Here is an 18,772-nt window from a genome sequence, read left to right on the forward strand (position 1 = left end):
TTTAATTATTCATGTAATGTTACCAAGTCAACATGTTAAACATGACATTGCATTACAACATCTCTGCCATATTGGGTTGGATTGGTTTACAATTCACTATTTATGGGTCCATGGTATTAAGTAACTCATGATATTTGCCCATTGTATTAGATAATAACCTTTTAACTTAGCCCCAAGGGTTAGCCCAACTGGTCAAGTCGTGCCTCGCCAAAACGAGAGGTCACAGGGTCGATTCTACCCGAAGCCCTTGGGGTTAGGTCTGTGATGGCCGAGGGGTGTGATCCTAGAGATCAGCCCTAGTTATTTCGTGGACGTAGCCTGCACCCCCTGACCACGGGTGTACGTGAACCACCGGGGAAAAAAAAAAAATAACCTTTTAACTTGAGGAAATATTTTATATTATTTAAATATATTATATTTTTTCTTGTGTTAAAATACTATTGGAATAACTTTAATACAATACAGTTTATCTTTTATACGCCTATGGTATTTGGTTATAACTTTCTAAAAGTGGGTAATATTTTATAATATTCTTTACATCTTATAAATTCAACATATTGAGAAGACATTTAAAAATGTTGACATACTATCTTTCTTGCATTACCTTACACCTGCACATCTCCCCTATATTGAGTTGTAGGGCGTCTTTAGGCACAATTATACTTTATACTATAAAACATGACAATTGCTTATTATCATACATCATTGTTATACCACAATTCCATGGTGAATAGTTACTTAAAATGTGTTTCATCCTAGAAATTACCTTTCTAATTCAATCTATTGTGTTATTTTCAAAAGTGTTCCTCACAATTATTTTTTTATGAAATGCTTCTTACTTAAAATGTTAGATGCTTTGCTTTCATGTCAATAAAATGTCAATGTTCTTTAATAATGCTTTCATATTTGGCTTATATTTGTAGAGTAGGCCAATGGAAATCACACTCAACTACTTGTCACAATAATCACAGTGAACATGGAATATTCAACATTGAGTAGTTAAAATCAACTCAAATGATTTTGCTTAATATATTGTGTCATGTGCTTTATAGTACAAGTTATTAAATAACTTGAACATTTCAAGCATAGTCATTGATATCCTCTATCAAGATCAATATACTATAAGTTTTACATCAATTAGATTTGTTCTTCATATGCATGAGCATAACTTTGAGCATTGATAAAAATATGATGATATCTTCGATGTTCATCAAAGAACAAAGTATCATCAATGATATGAGAAATATTCATGTCTTGATATATGGCATATAGCGTTTATACATTCCATTATTGTCATGCTACTAGTGATAATTTTAGATAATAGCATCTTAGTGAACATACCTCACAAAAGAGTGTGACAAACACAATGCATGTTATACTCACTAGTATACTCCATCGTAAATATGCTAATGTTTTAATAATTTCTCACTATTATACTTTACACTATAGAGTATGACAATGACTCATTATCATACATCATCATTATACCACAATTCCATGGTGAATATTCAGAATCACTATGACGCCCTCACTATTTTGCACTATGACATTATCAAATGTGTTCCCTACAACAACCTAAATTATGTTATTCCAATGGGTTAGCTTGAGTGGTTGAGTATTTTGAATTACAAGTAGGGGCTCATGAGGTCAAGTCCCTGCTCTAGATAACTCTGTGGATATTATTAAGCCTCATTCAAAGTCCCCGCTAAGTTCAGGCTGACATAACTAAACCGAACAATCTACCCTATGTACCATACTTGAAATGAGGCCCGAAAGTGACTAGAGGGTTTCCATGATGTGTGTTCTATCGGAGCCAGTAGAAAAAAGACAACCTAAACTATGTTGTACACATTATTATTCTACATTATACTATACATCATTATAGTATTCTATAACAGAGTAACACATTATAGTTTTCTATATTGATGTTCTAGTATAGTATACTTGATATATGGCATATAGTATTTTTACAACCCCTTCTATTAGTGATACTACTAGTGATAGTTTCATATAGTAATATCTTAGCATAGTTATATCACAGAGGAGCATGGCAATCACAGTGTATGTTATACTCACTACTATACTCCAACATATATGGCAATAATTTAGTAATTACTTGCTATTGTACTTTATAATATAGAGTATGACAATGACTTGTTATTAATGATTTGGTAATTACTAGCTATTACATTTTACAATATAAATTATGACAATTACTTGTTATCGTACATCATTATTATACCACAATTCCATGATGAATGGTCAACATTTACCTTTCCATTTCAATCTATTATGTTATTTTCTTAAGTGTTCCTCACAATTATTTGTTTATGAAATGCTTCTTGTCACCACACACTTAAGATGTGGGATTATTTGTTTTTATGTTGATAAAACATCAATGCACTTTAAAAATGCTTTTATATTTGGCTTCTATTTGTAGAGTAGGTCAATGGAAATAACACTTTGACTACTAGCCATAATAATAACACTCAACATAGAATATTCCTCGGAGAGATACCTTCCTCGAAAAATTTTCCCTCCTGACCTAGACTGTGTAATCCCTCTGGGGATTCGATTTGTTTCCTACACAACACTTTGACCCTCCTTCTCTTCAGTGTTGTGCTCTTCTGGCTCTGCTCTCTTGCTTCACCTACTTCTCTAATCTCTTTCTTGAACCTTAAGGTTAGACTTCCATTAGGCATCTAACTCTTCCTCTAATCTCGTTGAATCCCTCTGAAGCTGGAGTCTCTTTGAGCCTACACAACCTTCCCTTGGCTCACTCTGCTTTACCTCTCAGAAGGTGTTGCAACTGAGCTTGTGTACTTTCAAGGTCAATCTCTAGTTGTGGTTGAACACTTGGCGTAGTCCACTCTAGACCGTCGCAACTCAGCTTTGCAAGTGTCCTCATCCTCCTAGGTCAAACACCTCATACAGACATGGCTCCATTGTCATATGTGCAACTTTGCAACCTAATGAAGGTACTTTCTCATGAAACTTATAAAATTACAATCCATATGAAGCTACCTTGTCCATGCCAAACCACTCCTTTTCAAGGAACCTTAGTTGTCTCAAATTACTTTGACAATTCAACGAAAGTCCACCAATAGTATCGGAAATTTTCCACTCAACATACTATTGTGAACCTAGTTCTCCACCAATCCACCAAAACTCCCACCCTATCTCATCACCAAAACATTCAAGGTCGCATCTCCAACCTATTCTCCATTGGATCTCAAGTTATCCAACATATCCATATCTCCTTATTTGCACCTTTTTTTGTATGTCTAGCCAACTCACTTGGAAGAACTGCTTCTTCCTACAACAGTTTGACAACTCCCTCCTATATTTGATCCATGTGCACACTTTGATCCAACTACCCTTCAAAGTAGCTCTGAAGCCATGTTAGAATTTCCACACACCCTAGTTCTCGTTTATGCCTTAACTAGGAACATAAACACACTAGTGGTGCCTAACTCCAAAAAAAATTTCATAGTGGAATATAACAACAATCAAATCAATATAGTACATAAGAATTTATGGCCCAAGCTTGTATGTTATCAATCCATTAATAAGAAAAACATAAGGCTCTTATACTAGGGATTATGGCTCTTTACAATCCCTGTACAAATGCCAAATACAATACCAAATAATTATACAAAGTACCTTAGTTGAGGCTAAGTCCTTTTAGCTCTCATCTACCCATGAACATTAGTTGTCCTTTTCCATCAAACCCTTTAGCAATATTCTGTAACACACAGGGCACTCCTTGCCCTTCTAAAACTACCTAGCCAACTCTCTTTAGGCTCATAGTAAATTATCTTCCCACTTGGCAACTCCACTGTCATATTCTCAAGCCTAGGCTTATCCCTTTAGCCCCCAACCTTCTAGTTGTAACAACTCCACAAGGCCACATCCCTCCTATGTCTTCATCTAGCCTCTCTATCTCACCCTCGACCTCCTTTTCTAACCTTAGATTTCTCCTTTAGTCCTCCTCAAGCCCTAGGCATACTATACCAGCCTCTTGCCAACCCTACTAGACCACCTTTATTCCTCCTAGGCCAAAAATCCCTTAGCTTTCCAACACAAGCCCTCTTCCTTGAATTTGGTAGCCTCCACAACAAGTCTTAATCCTCTTGTTCCAACCCTAAGGGACCTCGATTGGGTTTATTCCAACCCCAATTCAACCTACAACTTGCCCTAACCAGGATGCAGCCAACCTTTTCTACGTTTGTTCATGCCCCGACTTGCTTACTACTCCCTACAGCGAATCAAGGCACAATCCAGAACCCCGGCTTACTTGTTTAGGCACAGTCCAAACCATCTTTTGCTGGTGTGTGTCCTTAACCAGACCTTTTATCCTTGTGGCCTATACACAAACATAAATCGTCCCTTGTTCAAACCTCCTTTATGAATACAACTATATCTCCAACCTCCTTGGCCTCCCTAGCTAGCTTTGATATAGATCCTTATAGGGTTATCCTAACTCACAAGTGATGTCCTTCTCACGACTCTTCTAGACTCTCCTTTGGCCTATAGATATTTTTCATGTAAGTGTCTTGGGAGCCCTCTTTGTCCTTCAAGAGACCCCACTTCACAACTCAACATTAAATTAGATTATAAAATTCATTTCCTCGTGTTCCAAGCCCACCTAGTTTGGATCAGAACTCCAAACATTAGGTGCCTCATCCACAAAGCCCCCAAAGGCTTTTCCACTTTGAAATACCTTCCAAGCTACCAAATTTCAACAAATAAAAAGATTTCATAATTATAATTAAGTCCTTGGGATTATTAGGATCACAAAAATGCATCTTTGTGAAGCATAATCAAAGATGAAGAAATGAACATGAGTGTTGAAGAGGAATGTGTAAGGCTGAAGAACCCATAAATATCAATGAAATCAAGTTAGAAATGCAATAAAAAAACTAAAGGAAGAAAAAAATTAATGGACAGTGTCACACTTCAATTTCAAACGTAGAAGAGAAGATACAAAAAGTCATCTAAAAATACTTTAAAAAGTTAAGCTCTAACTAGAGGTGGTAAATGTTAAATTTGATAGTATTATCTCAAAAAGAAATACAATGGAAGACCAAGTAAAAATATTAGGTGTTCTTGTATCAAAAAGAAGATTGGATTGTTAAGTAAACTTGACTCGGAGATAGAGTCAAGATTGATTGACCAATTTTAACAGTAGTGGTTTTTGGGCACGAAGTATTATGTATCCATGGTTTTATGCCCATGGTATTTCATATAATGTAGTTGTAATGTAGATCATGGTGGTGAGCCATAAAGGCTCATTTGGTTAGGCTGACCAATTTTTTTGGCCAAGGCTAATAAAATTTCATTTGGTTGAGATTTTCCCAGAGTTGGGGTTTTTCACATTTGGTTGAGATTTGAGTAATGTTTCTAAATAAGTTATTTTCTTCAAAGGTTATTTTCTTCAGAGGTTGGTGTTATTTGGTTAGATGCTTATGTTGCGAAGGGTTTTATTGGCCTGGCGAATGAAGGAGATCTCATCTAATTGCGAGTATCGTGGGTGTGAGCTTCTATTGCTCGTGAGATTACTATTGAAAATGGTAGTTGTGGATCACATTAAAGAGGCAACTAAATTCAAATCTGGTATGGATCTAGATTTGTATACGAGATTGCCTGCGTTTGGACGTGGTCCATGCGATTGTGCCAATCCTCACAGCTTGAGTCAGCAGGAAAAGGTACCTAGAACCGAGCAAAGCATGTTCATTAGTTAATAAGGGTGAGCGAACAAAGCTCTACAACTGTTGAAGCGATCGACGGAAAATGGAAATCATCGAGTGGCTATGGCGACCTGAGTGGTCGGAATGACATGGGAGAGGAACCATGTGTGGAGAAGGCATTGTAGTATGTTCACGAGATCCTGCAACTATAAGGGCTGCTCTGCTGAAGGCGTTCGGTCCAAGCATGATGTTGGATCAGGAAGATAGAAGAATGTGGCAAAGGACTCAGATTCGGTAGTCTAAATAAGGCAAGCATCAAATGCTATGTTGAGAACAGGGCAATGGCACCTATGCCCAAATATTTAAGTATCTACGAACCAACAGAGGAAAATGTGCAGGCAAGAATTCTTGATGGTTGTGAAAGTATTGAGAGTTATATGTGTTGCTCTCTGTATAATCCCTCCATTTCCAAGATTGTTTGTTCTTTGTAGATCATAAGCATCGGTTTACACGAGCCGATAGTAGAGCCCTATGGCCAGATACTTGTGGTCAGGGATGAGGGAGAGGTCGTGGTGGCAAAGGAGAAGAGCAGGCACAGAAAAGAAATTCATTGTCGAGCAAGTGCGCATGGGCAGTGATTTTGGTGGCTTGTTATGCGAAAATAGACGACACGATGATGCAAAGGACCAAAGCGTTCGATGGAAGGATAACAAATGCATATTCGTTCCAACAACAAATGAGTTCCTGCATCTTCTCTAGGACGCCAGGGAGAAATGCATTGTTGGGAATCCCAATAAAACCATAGCCACGTTGGTTAGTCTGAGCTGCCAGACGAATATTAAGATTAGTGTTAGAGAAATTGATATCGAGCCTGAGACTTCTAATATTAAGAGATGTATTGGCTATCGTACTGCTGACAAGTTGTTTAGATGTGACCATAGCGAAATGGTCTCAAATTGTGTTTTGAAAAGTCATGGTGGCACCAATCGATGGGTGTCAAAGACGCTCACAAAGTGTTTGACAGAATTCACCTTAGAGATGAGTAAGACAGAACATAGATGAGTAATGCAGAACAGAACTGGTTCCAGAGGGATTCAGTTGAAGGAGAGAACGTGTGAGAGGATTGAAGTGGAAATGGAAAGCAAAAAAGGAATAGAGTCAAATATTGCATGTAAATGGGCATATTGTTGTAAGACTTGGTAAAACATGCGTACTTTGGGTATGGTAAATTTTAAGTTAGATCTAGGTGATAGGGGATGTCAGGTTAACACACGCCCCATTATAAACTTTGAGGGGGGTTTAGTGGTAAATTCTAAGTTAGACCTAGGTGATAGGGGGATGTCGGGTTAACACATACTCCATTATAAACTTTGAGGGGGGTAATGACTCACTTGGCAAGGTTGGGTCGATTTAGTCAAGGAACCCCAAGTCAAGCTTTAAGGGGGAATGTTAAGTAAACTTGATTTGGAGATAGAGTCAAAATTGACAGTAGTGGTTTTTGGGCACGAGGCATTATGTACCCATGGTTTTATGCTCATGGTATTTCATGTAATGTAGGCCAGAGTGAGTGAGGATGACTCACTTGGCAAGGTTGGTTTGATTTAGTCAAGGAACCCCAAGTCAAGCTTTAAGGGGGGAATGTTAAATAAACTTGACTTGGAGATAGAGTCAAAATTGACAGTAGTGGTTTTTGGGCACGATGTATTATGTATCCATGGTTTTATGCTCATGGTATTTCATGTATTGTAGTCTATAAAAGGCTAAGAAAACTTCAATGTAATGTAGGCCAGGTCAAAGGCTCACTTGGCCTGGTTTGCCAAGTTTTTGGCCAAGGCTAATGAAACTTCATTGGGTTGGGTTTTTCCCCAGAGTTGGGGTTTTTCCCTCACAAATATTTTGTGCATTGTTCATGTGTCTTGTTGCTGTTTATTTTTATTGTTCTTGTGGATAAATCTCTGTAAATATTTTGTTTTGGCCTGGCTAAATTTTCTTCATAGATATCCTTTTAGAGATAATGTAAATATTTTGTTTTGATCTGGCTAAATTTTCTTCATGGATATCTTTTTAGAGATAATGAATGATTGAATGTACTTTTAGAAATAATGAAAGAGAATCCTCAAACTCATATTTGCATCTCCATATTCATTACCATGTATCTATTCTAAAAAGACAAGAAAGTCTCACAGTGATACACTGAGCTTACCATAAAAAAGTTGAGTCATGTATGATATCCCTAAAATTCAAAAATGAAAAATGAAAATAAAATACAAAAATAATATCAACATTTCCAAAATAAATGACATAATCAACAACATTCATAAGTCAAGAAAATTTATGTAACAATATATTGTTGAAGCAACGAATACAAATTCGCAAAGCCATCATAATGTATCAAATCATAATAAAACTATGAATACAACATGAAACTATCAAAGATCAATAGAGAATAAACACTTACCTGAAGTGAGCAAAAATCCAAGAATCATATTATTTTGTTTAGTCTTATGTAAAACCTTCAACTATGAAATCAGCAAGTAAAAAACTTATGTAAGGAGGTACTATGTTAGGACCCTAATGGAGTTATGTTTTGGCACTCTATCCAATATTAAGGTCACATGTATAATTAAATAGGATATGGTATAACATTATGTTTATATGATTAATGAGCCATAACTAATATATAGAATGTTAATGGTTATTATTATGAATATTTGTATATGATTATTATAGATAAACGTATTGTGTTATTAGAAGTTCTTCTACTATAATTAGAGTTATTATATAATTGTCTATATTATTCTTGAGAGTTGTGTTCTATATTTACATTTAGTATATTCAAATTTATCATGTTTCATTGAGTAATTAGGTTCATAATAACTAAATAAGCATATTATTATTTTGCATGTTAATCTTTATTGTTTTACTTTAACTCAACTATACATAATTACTTTAACTAAAATTATGTTTTATCTTCACTTCAATTATGTATCTCACAATATTGACACAAGCATACATACCTTAGTTTTCTTTGGAAATATCTTCTGTTATGAAACCAGCTCAAGAAAAAGATAGATCAACGCCTTAGAATTCAGCATCTTCGAGGGGGCAACCTCCTTTACATTACATAAATGAACAATTCTTGGATGATACAAATGAAAAGACCTCCTTTCTATATATAGGAGTCTAAGGGGTCATAACATAATCAGAGCCGACATAACAATAATAATGTAAGGGCACAATAATAACAATAGTGGGCTTCTATGTGGCACAATAGTAACAATATGGGCACTACATGGGTACATCAATATAATAATTGGGTTGTACTAATAACAATAAGGGGTTACACTAGTAGTATAGGGGTCTAACATGCCCCTCTCCTTCAAAAAGTGTTGTCCTCAACGCTTGAGTAGTTCTTGATGCTTCTGTATAAAATTCTTGTCCTCTCATGTGGAATCTTCAGCGGGTAAGTTCTTCCACTTGATGAGATACTCTGAAATTGATCGATTTCGTAGCTGTTGGGTTCTTGTTTCTGTGACTGCTCCAGGTTCCAATATGATTTTTCCTTCCTCTTCAATTTCTGGAAATATTGTTTGAATTGGTATCTTTTGCAACTTTTGAATAAGTGGTCATACTTCTTCGTCTTTCTTCCATTCATCCCTTGCTTCATTTATCCAATCTGGTTGGATAATAGAAATAGCACAAAACAATGCTTCCACATCCTCATCCTTGAAGAGTCTTCCCATTTGGTAAGGTCGCCATTTTTTAAGTGCATGTAGTATTGCCAACATTTCCTTCTCATAAATAGCTTGCTTGAGATGTAGTAGTAAAAATACCCAATCACCTACATCAAAACATTTTTCACTACGATGTTGATCTACCTGTTGTTTCGTTTGATTTTGCACCGAAGTGGCGTTATCCTTTAAAAGTTGGAGAACTTGTTGTTGATGCTCGATGTGATCTTTATGTGCTTGAACTTTTTTCTTCTTGATATGTCCTTCTATCTCTAAAGTTTGAGGAGTGGTAATTTCTTCTAATCCTTTACAAGATATGGTTGGATTCATTTCTTGATGCTCGATGTGATCTTTCACTTCTTGAACAATTTTCTTCTTGATATGTCCTTCTATCTTGATAGTTTGAGGAGTGGTAATTTCGACCAATGAATTACAAGATATGGCTAGATTCATTTCTTCTTTCTCGATGTGATCTTTCACTTCTTGCACCTTTTTCTTCTTGATATGTCCTTCTATCTTGAGAGTTTGAGGAGTGGTAATTCTTGCCAATGTTTTACAAGATATGGTCTGATTCATTTCTTCTTTCTCTAGGCTTTGCTCCTGTAGTATATCCTCTTCTTTTGACATTTCTTGCTCATTTTCTTCTTCCTCTTCACAATCTATGTAGAATAATTTCTTTTCAGCACACTTATGACCTTTAGTGTATTTGCTATCACAATTGTAACAAAGCCCTTTTTCTCTTTTTTCTTCCAATTGTTGTGGTGTAACCCTTGTAGGTTGTGGAAGGCTAGGAGAAACAACACTTCCATCTTTATAGTTGTGAGGGGTATGCTTCCTTGTTTCCATAATTTTGCTTTCCACTATGTCACAAAGCCCTTTTACTCTTTCCAATTGCTGTGGTGTTGCTCTAAAGAAGGTGTTTCTCTTTGTATCCTCATAATGTGTTTTCATTTCCTCCGTGAAAATTGACCACGTAACAAGTTGTTTACGAGAACAAAGCCCTTCATACTTAAAAATTGATCCGATTCTAAATATGAAGATGCAATACATACCTTTTGTAACAGTGGTACACCATGTAGATCAAAACATTGCTCCATCTGAAGTATCCAATTTACCGGATCCTTGCCATCAAACTTTCATCTTGCCTTTTCTTGATTTTAGGAGCTCAATCTTGAAACGACTGTAACTCTGTACTTTCGAATCTTTAAGTTCTGAAATTGTGATCTGTAGTAGCCCTCTGCATCCTCTTTCCAATGCCACCAGTCTGATCCAAATTGGATTCTCCAAGGAAGAGTTATGCACAATCTCCCAAGATGACCTGATTATAGACCTTTCCAGAAGATCGAACTTGTATGAAGAGCCACGTGTCACTGTTTCAACTTTTGGCACTGAAAAATATACACAAGAAACTACAGTCCGTTCTCTTTCTGTACCTTCTTACGAAATTTCAATCTGATGCTTAGAGAGAAAGTTATGATGATTTTACCCAGGTCACCTGTTTGGAATGTAATTCAGGAGTCTGCAAAAAGACCAACTTCCTCAGATCATATCTCCGCAAATATAGCGCGAAAAGCTCTGAAATTCAGACCCGAGATTCAGCGCGATTTCTTCTCAAATGGGTTTTTTTTAGCTTCTGAAACATTGCATGAAAAAAATAAAAAATAAAATAAAATAAATTTATAGTGAAAATGCCACGATGACTTGTTTGGAGCAGCGAAACCCTAGAATCCAAAACTCTGATACCAAATGTTATGAAACCAGCTCAAGAAAAAGATAGAAAAGATATATCAACGCCTTAGAATTCAGCCCCTTCGAGGGGGCAACCTCCTTTACATTACATAAATGAACAATTCTTGGATGATACAAATGAAAAGACCTCCTTTCTATATATAGGAGTCTAAGGGGTCATAACATAATCAGATCTGACATAACAATAATAATGTAAGGGCACAATAATAACAATAGTGGGCTTCTATGTGGCCCAATAGTAACAATATGGGCACTACATGGGTACATCAATATAATAAGTGGGTTGTACTAATAACAATAAGGGGTTACACTAGTAGTATAGGGGCCTAACATCTTCCCTTATTTTAATCCATTTCTTTGACAACATTTTACCTTTAAAATATAAATTATGCTAGACCTTTGAAGTTTATGGGAGATCTTATAAACAAATCAATATATGTCTTATGACCTCCTTTATCCATTGTGAATTAAATTATATAAACATGACATCGCAATTACAATGACATTATGACTTAATTCATAAGTCTATCACCAACTATAAATCGCATCTCACAAGCTACATGTCATCCAAATAAATGGGAATACCCAAGACCTCTCGTTGCAATAACTTTTTGTTGATCTACCTTTGCAATACTCAATATCTAAAGTATAATCCAATTGTATTCATTATGGTTTCATGATTACTATGATGTCCTATGATGCATTTTTCTCACCATTATGTAGCAACAACATATGTTGTACCCATCTTCCATCATACATTCTATTGTACCTCATTATAGTTTTGCAATAATTGTTAGTAGATCTACCTTTGCAATACTCGATGCTTGATGCTTAAAGTATAATCAAAGTGTATTCATTATGGTATCATGATTACTATGATGTACTCGCTATTTCTCACTAGGATAATATCAAGTACATTCCATAGCAGCGACATATGTTGTACCCATTCCTATACTACATTCTATAGTACGTCCTTATAGTTCACTACAATAGAGTATAGAGTATTGCAAAATAGATGTTAGATTATTCTACTAAAGTATACTCCATATATCACATATAGTATTTAATACTTGATACTTAAGTTTATAAAATTGTACGTATGATGCACTCACTATTCAACACTGACAATATCAAATGCATTCCCTACAACTAACTAAATTATGTTGTACACATTACTTTGTTACATTCTATTTTATATCATTATGGTATTCTACAATGGAGTAATGTATTGTAGTTTTGTATATTTAGTATTGTATACTCAATATATGGCATGTAGCATTTTTACACTTCATTATATTAGTGATACTACTAACAATAGTTTTATATAATAACATCTTAGTATATATATCACAAAGGAGTGTGGCAATCACAATGTATGTTATACTCACTATTATACTCCATAATAGAGTATGGCATTGACCAATTATCATAAATCATGTGTATATCACAATTCCATGATGAATATTCACAATTACTATGATGCACTCATTATTAAGCACAATGACAATATTAAATGCATTCCCTACAACAACCTAACCTATGTTGTACACATTCTATTATACATTATTATCGTATTCTATAATAGAGAAATGCATTGTAGTTTTCTATGTTAGTGTTGTAGAATAGTATACTCAATATATGGCATATGGCATTTTTACACTCCATTATATTAGTGATGCTATTAGTGATAGTTTTATATAATAGTATGTTAGTGAAGATATATCACAAAGGAGTGTGAAAAACACAATGTATGTTATACTCACTATTATACTCCATCATAGATATGGTAGTGATTTAGTAATTACTCGCTATTATACCTTACACTATAGAGTATGACAATAACAAGTTATCATACATCATCATTATACCACAATTCCAAGATGAATATTCACAATCATTGTGATACCCTCACTATCTCGTATTATGAAAATCTTTATTGTATTCCCTACAACATCATAAATTATGTTAGCCAAATGGGCTAGCTTGAGTGGTTAAGTATTTTGAATTACAAGCAGGAGGCTACGAGAACAAGTTCCCACTATGGCTACCTCTATGGATATTATTGGGGCTCACTCAATGTTCCTGCTAGGTTAGGTTTCCAAAACTACAATTGATCAGTATACTCCAAGTACGATCCTTGAAATGAGGGAAGTGCCTGAAGAGTTGCTCCAAGACAACCTAAATTATGTTGTACACATTATTATACTACATTATATTATACATCATTATAGTATTCTATAATAGAGTAATACACTATAATATGCTATATTGGTGTTCTAATACAGTATACTTTATTATATGGCATACACCATTTGCACAACCACTTTATTAGTGATAGTATTAGTGATAATTTCATATAATAACATCTTAGTATAGATATATCATAAGGAGCGTGGCGATCACGATGTCGGTCATACTCACTATTATAGTCCCACATAGAGTATGACAATGATTTAATAATTATATTGTAGTTTACAATATATATTATGGAAATGACTTGTTATTAATGATTTAGTAATTACTAGCTACTAGCCTAGATCCATCTTAACTCTAGATCTACCAAGCGCCGAGAGGGATCAAATCTCTTTTCACTCTAAAAGAGGTTTGCATCTCAAAATATTTGATCTCTCTCAATGTTTCGTAGATCCAGAGTTAAGATGGATCTATGTTGGTTTAATTATTCTTGTAATGTTACCAAGTCAACATGTTAAACATGACATTGCATTACAACATCTCTGCCATATTGGGTTGGATTGGTTTACAATTCACTATTTATGGGTCCATGGTATTAAGTAACTCATGATATTTGCCCATTGTATTAGATAATAACCTTTTAACTTAGCCCCAAGGGTTAGCCCAACTGGTCAAGTCGTGCCTCGCCAAAACGAGAGGTCACAGGGTCGATTCTACCCGAAGCCCTTGGGGTTAGGTCTGTGATGGCCGAGGGGTGTGATCCTAGAGATCAGCCCTAGTTATTTCGTGGACGTAGCCTGCACCCCCTGACCACGGGTGTACGTGAACCACCGGGGAAAAAAAAAAAATAACCTTTTAACTTGAGGAAATATTTTATATTATTTAAATATATTATATTTTTTCTTGTGTTAAAATACTATTGGAATAACTTTAATACAATACAGTTTATCTTTTATACGCCTATGGTATTTGGTTATAACTTTCTAAAAGTGGGTAATATTTTATAATATTCTTTACATCTTATAAATTCAACATATTGAGAAGACATTTAAAAATGTTGACATACTATCTTTCTTGCATTACCTTACACCTGCACATCTCCCCTATATTGAGTTGTAGGGCGTCTTTAGGCACAATTATACTTTATACTATAAAACATGACAATTGCTTATTATCATACATCATTGTTATACCACAATTCCATGGTGAATAGTTACTTAAAATGTGTTTCATCCTAGAAATTACCTTTCTAATTCAATCTATTGTGTTATTTTCAAAAGTGTTCCTCACAATTATTTTTTTATGAAATGCTTCTTACTTAAAATGTTAGATGCTTTGCTTTCATGTCAATAAAATGTCAATGTTCTTTAATAATGCTTTCATATTTGGCTTATATTTGTAGAGTAGGCCAATGGAAATCACACTCAACTACTTGTCACAATAATCACAGTGAACATGGAATATTCAACATTGAGTAGTTAAAATCAACTCAAATGATTTTGCTTAATATATTGTGTCATGTGCTTTATAGTACAAGTTATTAAATAACTTGAACATTTCAAGCATAGTCATTGATATCCTCTATCAAGATCAATATACTATAAGTTTTACATCAATTAGATTTGTTCTTCATATGCATGAGCATAACTTTGAGCATTGATAAAAATATGATGATATCTTCGATGTTCATCAAAGAACAAAGTATCATCAATGATATGAGAAATATTCATGTCTTGATATATGGCATATAGCGTTTATACATTCCATTATTGTCATGCTACTAGTGATAATTTTAGATAATAGCATCTTAGTGAACATACCTCACAAAAGAGTGTGACAAACACAATGCATGTTATACTCACTAGTATACTCCATCGTAAATATGCTATTGTTTTAATAATTTCTCACTATTATACTTTACACTATAGAGTATGACAATGACTCATTATCATACATCATCATTATACCACAATTCCATGGTGAATATTCAGAATCACTATGACGCCCTCACTATTTTGCACTATGACATTATCAAATGTGTTCCCTACAACAACCTAAATTATGTTATTCCAATGGGTTAGCTTGAGTGGTTGAGTATTTTGAATTACAAGTAGGGGCTCATGAGGTCAAGTCCCTGCTCTAGATAGCTCTGTGGATATTATTAAGCCTCATTCAAAGTCCCCGCTAAGTTTAGGCTGACATAACTAAACCGAACAATCTACCCTATGTACCATACTTGAAATGAGGCCCGAAAGTGACTAGAGGGTTTCCATGATGTGTGTTCTATCGGAGCCAGTAGAAAAAAGACAACCTAAACTATGTTGTACACATTATTATTCTACATTATACTATACATCATTATAGTATTCTATAACAGAGTAACACATTATAGTTTTCTATATTGATGTTCTAGTATAGTATACTTGATATATGGCATATAGTATTTTTACAACCCCTTCTATTAGTGATACTACTAGTGATAGTTTCATATAGTAATATCTTAGCATAGTTATATCACAGAGGAGCATGGCAATCACAGTGTATGTTATACTCACTACTATACTCCAACATATATGGCAATAATTTAGTAATTACTTGCTATTGTACTTTATAATATAGAGTATGACAATGACTTGTTATTAATGATTTGGTAATTACTAGCTATTACATTTTACAATATAAATTATGACAATTACTTGTTATCGTACATCATTATTATACCACAATTCCATGATGAATGGTCAACATTTACCTTTCCATTTCAATCTATTATGTTATTTTCTTAAGTGTTCCTCACAATTATTTGTTTATGAAATGCTTCTTGTCACCACACACTTAAGATGTGGGATTATTTGTTTTTATGTTGATAAAACATCAATGCACTTTAAAAATGCTTTTATATTTGGCTTCTATTTGTAGAGTAGGTCAATGGAAATAACACTTTGACTACTAGCCATAATAATAACACTCAACATAGAATATTCCTCGGAGAGATACCTTCCTCGAAAAATTTTCCCTCCTGACCTAGACTGTGTAATCCCTCTGGGGATTCGATTTGTTTCCTACACAACACTTTGACCCTCCTTCTCTTCAGTGTTGTGCTCTTCTGGCTCTGCTCTCTTGCTTCACCTACTTCTCTAATCTCTTTCTTGAACCTTAAGGTTAGACTTCCATTAGGCATCTAACTCTTCCTCTAATCTCGTTGAATCCCTCTGAAGCTGGAGTCTCTTTGAGCCTACACAACCTTCCCTTGGCTCACTCTGCTTTACCTCTCAGAAGGTGTTGCAACTGAGCTTGTGTACTTTCAAGGTCAATCTCTAGTTGTGGTTGAACACTTGGCGTAGTCCACTCTAGACCGTCGCAACTCAGCTTTGCAAGTGTCCTCATCCTCCTAGGTCAAACACCTCATACAGACATGGCTCCATTGTCATATGTGCAACTTTGCAACCTAATGAAGGTACTTTCTCATGAAACTTATAAAATTACAATCCATATGAAGCTACCTTGTCCATGCCAAACCACTCCTTTTCAAGGAACCTTAGTTGTCTCAAATTACTTTGACAATTCAACGAAAGTCCACCAATAGTATCGGAAATTTTCCACTCAACATACTATTGTGAACCTAGTTCTCCACCAATCCACCAAAACTCCCACCCTATCTCATCACCAAAACATTCAAGGTCGCATCTCCAACCTATTCTCCATTGGATCTCAAGTTATCCAACATATCCATATCTCCTTATTTGCACCTTTTTTTGTATGTCTAGCCAACTCACTTGGAAGAACTGCTTCTTCCTACAACAGTTTGACAACTCCCTCCTATATTTGATCCATGTGCACACTTTGATCCAACTACCCTTCAAAGTAGCTCTGAAGCCATGTTAGAATTTCCACACACCCTAGTTCTCGTTTATGCCTTAACTAGGAACATAAACACACTAGTGGTGCCTAACTCCAAAAAAAATTTCATAGTGGAATATAACAACAATCAAATCAATATAGTACATAAGAATTTATGGCCCAAGCTTGTATGTTATCAATCCATTAATAAGAAAAACATAAGGCTCTTATACTAGGGATTATGGCTCTTTACAATCCCTGTACAAATGCCAAATACAATACCAAATAATTATACAAAGTACCTTAGTTGAGGCTAAGTCCTTTTAGCTCTCATCTACCCATGAACATTAGTTGTCCTTTTCCATCAAACCCTTTAGCAATATTCTGTAACACACAGGGCACTCCTTGCCCTTCTAAAACTACCTAGCCAACTCTCTTTAGGCTCATAGTAAATTATCTTCCCACTTGGCAACTCCACTGTCATATTCTCAAGCCTAGGCTTATCCCTTTAGCCCCCAACCTTCTAGTTGTAACAACTCCACAAGGCCACATCCCTCCTATGTCTTCATCTAGCCTCTCTATCTCACCCTCGACCTCCTTTTCTAACCTTAGATTTCTCCTTTAGTCCTCCTCAAGCCCTAGGCATACTATACCAGCCTCTTGCCAACCCTACTAGACCACCTTTATTCCTCCTAGGCCAAAAATCCCTTAGCTTTCCAACACAAGCCCTCTTCCTTGAATTTGGTAGCCTCCACAACAAGTCTTAATCCTCTTGTTCCAACCCTAAGGGACCTCGATTGGGTTTATTCCAACCCCAATTCAACCTACAACTTGCCCTAACCAGGATGCAGCCAACCTTTTCTACGTTTGTTCATGCCCCGACTTGCTTACTACTCCCTACAGCGAATCAAGGCACAATCCAGAACCCCGGCTTACTTGTTTAGGCACAGTCCAAACCATCTTTTGCTGGTGTGTGTCCTTAACCAGACCTTTTATCCTTGTGGCCTATACACAAACATAAATCGTCCCTTGTTCAAACCTCCTTTATGAATACAACTATATCTCCAACCTCCTTGGCCTCCCTAGCTAGCTTTGATATAGATCCTTATAGGGTTATCCTAACTCACAAGTGATGTCCTTCTCACGACTCTTCTAGACTCTCCTTTGGCCTATAGATATTTTTCATGTAAGTGTCTTGGGAGCCCTCTTTGTCCTTCAAGAGACCCCACTTCACAACTCAACATTAAATTAGATTATAAAATTCATTTCCTCGTGTTCCAAGCCCACCTAGTTTGGATCAGAACTCCAAACATTAGGTGCCTCATCCACAAAGCCCCCAAAGGCTTTTCCACTTTGAAATACCTTCCAAGCTACCAAATTTCAACAAATAAAAAGATTTCATAATTATAATTAAGTCCTTGGGATTATTAGGATCACAAAAATGCATCTTTGTGAAGCATAATCAAAGATGAAGAAATGAACATGAGTGTTGAAGAGGAATGTGTAAGGCTGAAGAACCCATAAATATCAATGAAATCAAGTTAGAAATGCAATAAAAAAACTAAAGGA

Source organism: Pinus tabuliformis, chromosome Q (assembly GCF_031772625.1).
Source record: "Pinus tabuliformis cultivar Carrire ecotype Pingquan chromosome Q, CPIR1, whole genome shotgun sequence".
In the NCBI taxonomy this organism is placed as follows: domain Eukaryota; kingdom Viridiplantae; phylum Streptophyta; class Pinopsida; order Pinales; family Pinaceae; genus Pinus; species Pinus tabuliformis.